The sequence below is a fragment of the Schistocerca piceifrons genome, chromosome X (genome assembly GCF_021461385.2).
Source record: "Schistocerca piceifrons isolate TAMUIC-IGC-003096 chromosome X, iqSchPice1.1, whole genome shotgun sequence".
NCBI lineage: Eukaryota > Metazoa > Arthropoda > Insecta > Orthoptera > Acrididae > Schistocerca > Schistocerca piceifrons.
In genome coordinates this window covers 329,118,026-329,128,063 of record NC_060149.1, presented here as the reverse complement: position 1 = coordinate 329,128,063, position 10,038 = coordinate 329,118,026, and positions in this window count along the sequence as shown.

Here is a 10,038-nt window from a genome sequence, read left to right as displayed (position 1 = left end):
TATATAAAGAATAAGAGAGGTTCTATCACATTTGCCTGGGGCACTCCTGACGATACCCTGGTCTCTCATGAATGCTTGCCGTCGAGGACTAGGTATTAGAAACTATTACTTAAAGAGTCTTCGAGTCACTCACTTATACGGGAACCTAATCGTTATGGTCGCACTTTTGTCGTCAATCTGCAGTGGTGCATCATGTCAAACGCTTTCTAGAAATCTAACAATATGTAAACTGCCTGTTGCACGCCATTTATAGTTTGGAGGAGATCGTACGAGAAAAGAACGAGCTAAGTTACACATTAGTGAGGCCTTCTAAGTCCGTACTGATTTGTTTCCTGTCTCAAGGAAATTTATTATATTCGAACTCAGAATGTGTTCAGGAATTTTGTTGTGAACAGATGTTAAGGGTATTGGTTTGCAAATATGTGGGTCCGTTCCGGTACCTTTCTTATTTACAGGAGACAACTCATCTCTTTTCCAGTCGCTTGGCTATGTATGGCTTCTTGCCATTGCTGTTTACAGTAAATGCTAATATCTTGCCAGTTGTAGCCAGATTTCTCCATACCCTCTGTTTAAAGCTATATAAAAACCCTGACTGCGCATTTTCAAAAGCTTCTTCTCTTTCCAAATGCAGTTTATAGTCTTCCTTTATGACAGCTGTCTAAGACATACACTCTTTTATCTTTCCTTTACTTCGATGTCCTCCATTCCCATTTTGTAACACATTAACCAGGCCTTAGGACTTACTACCCCAACAGACAAACTGCAGAACGTTGTTAAACATCACATAGCCGCTGTTCCGTAAGTTATTCGTTAACTGATATGATATGGAAGCTACTGGCACAGAGTACAGTGAAATAAATTGCAAATACAGTTCGCTCGTCTTTTCACAGGTTATTCGTCAATTGACAGGATATGGGACTGACTGAAACAGAATACAGTGGAGCCCTTTGTAAATGCTGTTTGTTGGTCTTCGCACAGGATCAGGCACATGCTCCATTCTGTTCCAAGATATGTAGATTCCATTTTGGCGTAATCTAGTAGACTTCAATTCGTTTGCTAAACTTTTACGTCTAAGGAGAAGACAAGGTGTACTACATATCGTCCATCAAATAGGGGGCAGTATAGTCATCCACTTTTGAAGCAGATCCAGATGTGAATGGAGCTCTTTAAACAGATTTTTCTTGTGTCCCTTAACGCAGAAAATGTATTGATTCCGATATTTTTGCCTTGTACTCCAACGTTCGACTTCTTACCGTTGTTATTTACAGTAAATGCTTATATCTTATACTCCCCAGTTGCAGCCATATTGCTCCATACTCGGTGTTTAAAACATCCACTTTGCAACGCACACACACACACACACACACACACACATACACACACACACGAAAGGGTAAGTAGGTTGCAAAGTACACAGTACAAACACACCTTCTGGAGAATTAAATCCATACGAATTGACGGTTGTCATGTGTGCAAATACAAACATTCTACGTTACCGGGACCGGTAATGGCTTACAAAACTATTCTCTGTATTTCTATGGTTTCAATTGGAAATCGATTACACAAACTACCAAAACACCGATACAGGAAGTTGTACTGTACACATTCTCTTGATGGAATTCTACGTTGTTCTGCTGGGTGGTTGTCTATTCGTCATAAGCACTATTTTTCCACTTCAGTATGCGTTGTACTATATGCTGTACAAGACTGTCGGTTTCTTAACTGAGCGTTTGCTAATAAATGGAATGAGTTGAAAACTGGCTATTCGTTGCGAAATTTCCGTGTAGAACTTTAGGCTAGTCTACGTGGAAATCTATTCGGCAGCTATGTTACTGGGGTCGGATATTTTTGTACAGTCAAGACTGGGTAATATGATGATACTGGGAAACATGTTTATTAATAGTGGTTACTATGACTGACAGAAGCGCCACCTTCGCGGCAGTTTTCTTTGCTAATGCTAAGAATAAGGACAAAGTCTATGAAGAGTTATTGTCTCCATGACAGTAACTATTGAAATGCAAAACGATAAAAAAAGGAACTCAAATCAGTGCTGATTCGGTCTACAGTGAACAATATTAGCTGCACAATCAAGATACAGACAGAAGCGGTGAGCGAACGACAAAATTTTATTATGTGACTTGCATCGCTATCATAATAATTACGAGTACACCAAGGGTTTTTACTTCTCAATTACTCTCGTTGGCAGCTTTTCTTGATTACAAATCATGAATATTTACTTTATCTTATTTCGTGAAGGAACTCCAAAAAACGGTGATAAGTAACTCTGCTTTAGTGACGCTGTCTTCCATAACATTACCAGTAACATCACACAGAGAAGGTATTGATTGGCTTTTGACGTTGAAATACTTTACACGTGACCAGAATCTCTTTTGATTTCTAGACAGCATTTCTTTGTGGTAAACAGTAAAAGCTCTCAGTGGGAGAAATTCCACTTGGTTTTTGTGTTTTCCGTCATCTTGGCATGACGATAGGGAGGCGATTCCCAGAGGCACAGAAACATGGACATTTTAGAGTAAAGCTTGGTATTTTAACCGGAAGATTTTAATTTCTTTTAGTTCTTGAGATAGATGTTAAGAGGTTCAAGAGATGATCAGTTCATACTTGTGACAACAGTATAGGAGTGGACATCAAAAAAGGAGTAGAAGTGTGAATAAATGCATGTATTCCCTCAGAAAGACGCTCAGCTCTTAATCAGTATCAGTGAACGCTAATATGCGTATCTACAACACAGTGATATGCTGTTCAGAAACCTGGACTATTAATATTTGAGAAAAGGGCAGTGAAAAAGATATTGGACTGTTCGTAGCTAAAGGTGAATGGAAGAGGAGTAATAACGAGGAAATCTACTTCCTGATGCAACAACAGTAGTCGTACAGAAGTTGATTAGCAGAAGAATTCAGTGGGTGGGCTATATAGCCCTTACTCCAGAAGAAGGAAATCAAACATCAGACACCCTCCCGGGTGACAACGCAGCGCTGAATGGATGACCCGTAGAAGGACCTGGCAACCCCGGTGACTGAAGACACTTGGCGAAACCGAGCACAAAACCGAAAGGAATTGTGGCAGTAGCGTGTGGCCTGCAGGACATGTGATCGCTGGATATGTATGTAAGTTGTTTGTTGATTATCTAAGTCTCGTATAAGTTCTCTCGTTTTGTAAGTAATAACACCAAACCACAGAACTGTTCCTACAGCAATATTCTCGTTCGGTGAACGAACCTAGGTAGGTATTTTGATAAGTAACAGACACATCCCAAGCATCATTTAGTTAATTTATTTGCCACACTTCACGTTGTGTTTTGAGATGCTGGCGAACTTTTTGCATTATTTAATTTGGGACATCTTAAGCCATTGTGCTAACGTTCATGCCTATGGAAAGATATTTAAAAAACAATTTCATTCTGATCTCTTTGTTTTTGCAAATACTGACAGCGAGTAGCAGAAGCGTTCCTTGCTCAATATGGGAGTCCATCGAAGAGGCACTAGAATCTTTTGAAGATGTATAGGTAGCTCCTAATTACCGTTGATTTAATTTACTTCCCTCATCACACCATGTGTTAGTTATGATAGTGACCCATTCATGTTAATTAATTAAGATTGCTTATCTGAGTGGAGAAAGCCAATGGCAAGTAGCCACGAACAAACCAGGCACGTAAATATTAGATGTAGCAGTTCATCTATGGAGCACATGGTTTTGAGGGGTGTTGGTTGTTACATTTGATATAGCCCTGAGATGCTAGAGTCCGATTTCTAGTGGCCAACAGTGAAGGGAAGCATCCCGTACGGCCATGCAGATTAAATAAAGGAAATAATAATGTCGCGCAACGGATACGTATTGCTGAATGACAAATAATAAGTGTGGTCCAACCAACCATGACAATGTGAGTACCACACAACGCACATAGACACATTACACTGAAGAGCCAAAGAAAGTAGTACGCCTGCCAAATATCGTGTAGGGAACCCGTGAGATCGCAGAAGTGACCCAACACGACGTGGCATGCACTCGACTAATGTCTGAAGTAGTGCTAGAGGGAACTGACACCATGAATCCAGCAGGACTGTCCATAAATCCTTAGGAGCACGAGTAGGTGGAAATCTCTTCTGAACAGCAAGGTGCAAGGCATCCCAGAGATGCTCAATAATATACATGTCTGGGGCGTATGTTGGCCAGCGGAAATGTTTAAGCTGAGAAGAGTGTTCCAGGAGGTACTCTGTAGCAATTCTGGACTTTTGGGGTGTTGTATTGTCCTGCTGGAATTTCCCAAGTCCGTCGGAAAGAACAATGGACATGAATGGATGCAGGTGATCAGACAGGATGCTTACGTACTTGTCACCCGTCAGAGTCGTATCTAGAGGTATCAGGGGCCCCATATCACTCCAGATGCACACGCCCCACACCATTACAGAGCCTCCACCAGCCTGAACAATCCGCTGCTGACATGCAGGGTCCATGGATTCATGATTCCACACCGGTACACGTCCATCCATTTGATACAATTTGAAACTCGTCCGACCAGGCAACATGTTAACAGTCATCAACAGTCCAATGACGGTGTTGACGGGCCTAGGCGAAGCGTAAAGTTTTGTGTCGTGCAGTCATCAAGGGTACATGAGTAGACCTTCTGCTCCGAAAGCCCATATCGTTGATGTTTCGTTGAATGGTTCTCATGCTCACACGTGTTGGTGGCCCAGTACCGAAATCTGTAGCAATTTGCAGAAAGGTTGCAGTTGTGTCACGCTGAACGATTTTCTTGAGTCGGCGTTGGTCCCGCTGTTGCAGGATCTTTTCCAGCCGGAGATTTGATGTTTTACCAGATTCCTGATAGTCACGGTACACTCTTGAAATGGTCGTACGGGAAAATCCCCAATTCATCGTCACCTCGGTGATGCTGCGTCCCATTGCTCGCGCGCCGACTATAGCATCAATGTTACTTAAATATTGATAACCGGCCATTGTAGCAGCAGTATCCGATCTAGCAACTGCGCCAGACACTTGTTGTCTTATATAGGCGTTGCCCAACGCAGCGCTGTATTCTGCCTCTCTACATACCTTTGTATTTGAATACGTCTGCCTATACCAGTTTCTTTGGTGCTTTAGTGTAATAAGCGGAGGGATCATGTACTCTATAACAAAAACGAGTGGTCAGTACGACAATCACGTTTATTATCGAGAAGCAGAACACATGAGCTTCCCACTGAGATAAACAATTGAATATTTAATAGTTGAACAGATAGGTGGGCACGAAAAATGCAAAGTTATGTGAATAACATACGAATATGACTAATGACAGTAAGCTGGTTGGTAAATTACGTGAAGAAAACGGAAAAATAGGTTCGAACACCAGTGAGATCCCAAAAGTGCTTTAGTTGGCTGCGAAGTATTAAAACGGAATAACAGGCTCCTGAAGGGCGGTTTATCAAACTGACAGCATAAATGTGGAAAGCGGCGGCCTTGGCGACCCGATATTCTGAGTTCAGCTCTCTCTTTGTACTCATTACCCAAATGGAATCATTCTTCTGTGCCGTCAGAAGGCTCACTTCATCAATCGTCCGATAAGGAGAATTATAATTAGTATTTACTCTATGATCATCCAGCAGCAAGTCGTTACCCCTCAAAAGCCTAAAATGAAGGTTTTTTTTGTTTTCGGGGTCCTAACATGGAATTATTTACTTTTTCGTCTCCTAAAATGAAGCGTTCTCTTTCTGGAGGCTCTGTAACTTGATTGTTTCACGCCAGAACAGGAACGTCGATGGTCAATGGTGGTAGACATTGTAAGTTCCATACAGTAAAACTCGAGTAAAGATATTGAACCATATCCTACTCTTGCGGATTTATGCTGTGTTTAACCAGCAGAGTCTTGGGATGGGTAGACAGCTAGGAAATTCCTCCCACTCCGTGGTATAATAACTTCAAAACAGACCTATGGGACGGCTGACATGCAAGCACGGACGAAAAAGTGCAAACCTTAATCTAAAATAATAGTAAGAACTAATCAGAAAGCCAGAATATATAATTTACACAGAACATCATTTCATGGCGTCGCTTCTGAGGTAATGGCGATCCACACACTAGCTTCTCGGAGGCGACACCTGGCTGGAGATTCCTTATCTTTCTAAAAGGTTTCTATGAACAATACTGTATTTTTTTCTACAGAAAAATTCCGTCTCGTGTCCCGCCCGGAGAGATGGGTTAGTGGACCTGAGGCTGCAACTCAGCCTTAGCCTCTGAACAATTGTATTGTAGTCTGTTCCTTTCAGAAAGACTCTCTCCTATGTTAGCCAGCTCATAGGCTCTGAACTGTGCAGACCCTTCACCACACTAAAAAACAAAGTGAGAACAAAGCAATAAAAAGGACAGGCACTCGACGTACTGAATCTTGGTTGCAATTAGTGTGCAGCGTGGGAGATCGATTACTTGATCATGAGAATGAGCATAAAATATTGTTATATATGTTGGTGACAGTCAGAGATAAAACTGACCACCTAATAGTGTGAAAGGACTACATCTAGTGCTAGTAACCGTTTATTTCACACGCCAGCAAGAAAGGGACTGGCTGGGGAGTTATACGTTAAAATGTGAACACAGGTGACTCTTCTGACGATGATAACTTTGCTTCAGTTTATTGTGAGTGTAAATTTTACGTTCCTATTTCATACATTTATATTTTACCATGAGTTTGCTTCGATAAACGTTTTCTTTAGTATTATTTGCTTATAATTCTTAAAGTGTCCGATTATGTTTAACCAAATTTTATGACTTCATGTTAGATACTACACTCCTGGAAATTGAAATAAGAACACCGTGAATTCATTGTCCCAGGAAGGGGAAACTTTATTGACACATTCCTGGGGTCAGATACATCACATGATCACACCGACAGAACCACAGGCACATAGACACAGGCAACAGAGCATGCACAATGTCGGCACTAGTACAGTGTATATCCACCTTTCGCAGCAATGCAGGCTGCTATTCTCCCATGGAGACGATCGTAGAGATGCTGGATGTAGTCCTGTGGAACGGCTTGCCATGCCATTTCCACCTGGCGCCTCAGTTGGACCAGCGTTCGTGCTGGACGTGCAGACCGCGTGAGACGACGCTTCATCCAGTCCCAAACATGCTCAATGGGGGACAGATCCGGAGATCTTGCTGGCCAGGGTAGTTGACTTACACCTTCTAGAGCACGTTGGGTGGCACGGGATACATGCGGACGTGCATTGTCCTGTTGGGACAGCAAGTTCCCTTGCCGGTCTAGGAATGGTAGAACGATGGGTTCGATGACGGTTTGGATGTACAGTGCACTATTCAGTGTCCCCTCGACGATCACCAGTGGTGTACGGCCAGTGTAGGAGATCGCTCCCCACACCATGATGCCGGGTGTTGGCCCTGTGTGCCTCAGTCGTATGCAGTCCTGATTGTGGTGCTCACCTGCACGGCGTCAAACACGCATACGACCATCATTGGCACCAAGGCAGAAGCGACTCTCATCGCTGAAGACGACACGTCTCCATTCGTCCCTCCATTCACGCCTGTCGCGACACCACTGGAGGCGGGCTGCACGATGTTGGGGCGTGAGCGGAAGACGGCCTAACGGTGTGCGGGACCGTAGCCCAGCTTCATGGAGACGGTTGCGAATGGTCCTCGCCGATACCCCAGGAGCAACAGTGTCCCTAATTTGCTGGGAAGTGGCGGTGCGGTCCCCTACGGCACTGCGTAGGATCCTACGGTCTTGGCGTGCATCCGTGCGTCGCTGCGGTCCGGTCCCAGGTCGACGGGCACGTGCACCTTCCGCCGACCACTGGCGACAACATCGATGTACTGTGGAGGCTTCACGCCCCACGTGTTGAGCAATTCGGCGGTACGTCCACCCGGCCTCCCGCATGCCCACTATACGCCCTCGCTCAAAGTCCGTCAACTGCACATACGGTTCACGTCCACGCTGTCGCGGCATGCTACCAGTGTTAAAGACTGCGATGGAGCTCCGTATGCCACGGCAAACTGGCTGACACTGACGGCGGCGGTGCACAAATGCTGCGCAGCTAGCGCCATTCGACGGCCAACACCGCGGTTCCTGGTGTGTCCGCTGTGCCGTGCGTGTGATCATTGCTTGTACAGCCCTCTCGCAGTGTCCGGAGCAAGTATGGTGGGTCTGACACACCGGTGTCAATGTGTTCTTTTTTCCATTTCCAGGAGTGTAGTTGTGGACAGATGAATGAATGGAATGCATGAGAACATAAACCACTTAGTTAAACACTTTGGATGATTTCATAATTTTTTGTATTTAACAAAGTTTTTGTTTTCTTTCCAAATTGAATAACGTAATATAAGTACATAAATATTAACAAGAGCCTCTGGATTGCTAACAGTTCAGGTATTGCGAGCTGCATATTGTTCGCGTGCATGATTACACGCCAGTTCTACTGTACAGGGTGGTTATAATTAAAATTTCGGTACTTAAGAAGGTGAGGCGTGGCGCCTTATATCGCTCCTGTCTAGAGCCTGTGTATCGGGAGAATGAGTCATGCGTGCACAGTGATAGATGGTATGAAGCGGATTCTGTCGAGTGCGAAGTTTTAATTTTCATTTGCTAGAGGACAGTAGCGGACAGGACTAAACAGAAAGAACTGTAGTGTAGTTAAGGATTTTGACCACCAGAGTCCAGTAGTACTCAGAGACATTCAAGAAACAGGTCAAGACAGTGTTTTAGTGAATTGTTCTGTTTAGTTCTTGAAGGATTTTTGTTTATTTATGTTTGTATAGTTTTGTATATGCTTTAATTAGTGTGAATGATGCTACAATGTGGTCTAAAGTAAATATGTAGATCATTGTTATACTGATGAACGCTGTACGAACTAGTATGAAAAAGTTTTAAGACAGTGTGAATGCAGACGACAGAGAATTTTGTATCATGATAGGTTAAGTAAGTGTATGGTAAAATGAAAGCTAATTCGAGAGCAAATGAAAATATTTAATAACGTTAGGTATAAACAAAATGTCAGAATGTTAAGTATTTACTTCGGGAAAAAGTACAGTTGGACAGTGTGTTATTTGTTGATTTGTTAGTCATGAAAAGCGCGGACAAACGCGGGAGAATAATATTTTCCTATTGGCCTTAAAGAAAAATGACCTGTCTGAACAGAGTACTCTTCGCACGTATTTTCTCTTGGAGATATAGAATGCTTACAGCAATCTAAGGGAGTCGGAGCCCAGCCTTTCAATGGTACGGTCGTGTGTAGTAGGAGCTCCGAAGGAAGGTGTAATTCGCCGGTTTTAGTTATGCTACATGTTTCAAAAGTGTTTGAAAGTGAAGGCATATTTATTCCGGTGTTTTTTTTTTAGAATATACGGATTTTTTAAGTAATTTTGTGTATGAGAAAGGACAGTAATTCCGCGTGGCATATTGAGCAGATCGGTAACTAAAACTTAAGTGCATTAGACACCGATAAATTTAATAATATGGCTAGCATTTTCATTTGAGAACAATCAGTGCTTAATGGCTGTTCAGATTTCGGGAAATATGTTACCATAAACTTGCTAAGGTGAATGAAAGGGTTTGTACATGACTGTGTTAAGATTAGCACGGGCTTGATAGTGGACGTGTACATCTGATATTGCATAACTGCAATATGAGATGTACACCGAAATTTTGCCCGTATTTCCACCTTTAATTCAAAATTAAGACCTTTACCCGATTCTAAGAATTTAATTCAAAATTAAGACCTTTACCCGATTCTAAGAATAGTTACGTTGAATTCAGCCTGGTGCGAGTTGCAGTATGGTGCGTTTCTTCTCGGCTTTGTTCCCAGCGATCCGCTACAACGAGTTCAGAGGTAGGTGCAGGTAATGCACGAACGTAACTGCACCGCTGCAAGGGCCCCATGAAAAACGAGTGTTTTTAGGGCAATGAAGGTTTTTAGACACATTTTAAGTGCATGTGACAGAGAAATGGCGAACTATTGCAAGAAACACATTTTATTCCCACGTGAGAGGGTAACATTTGTTAATGGCGTATGA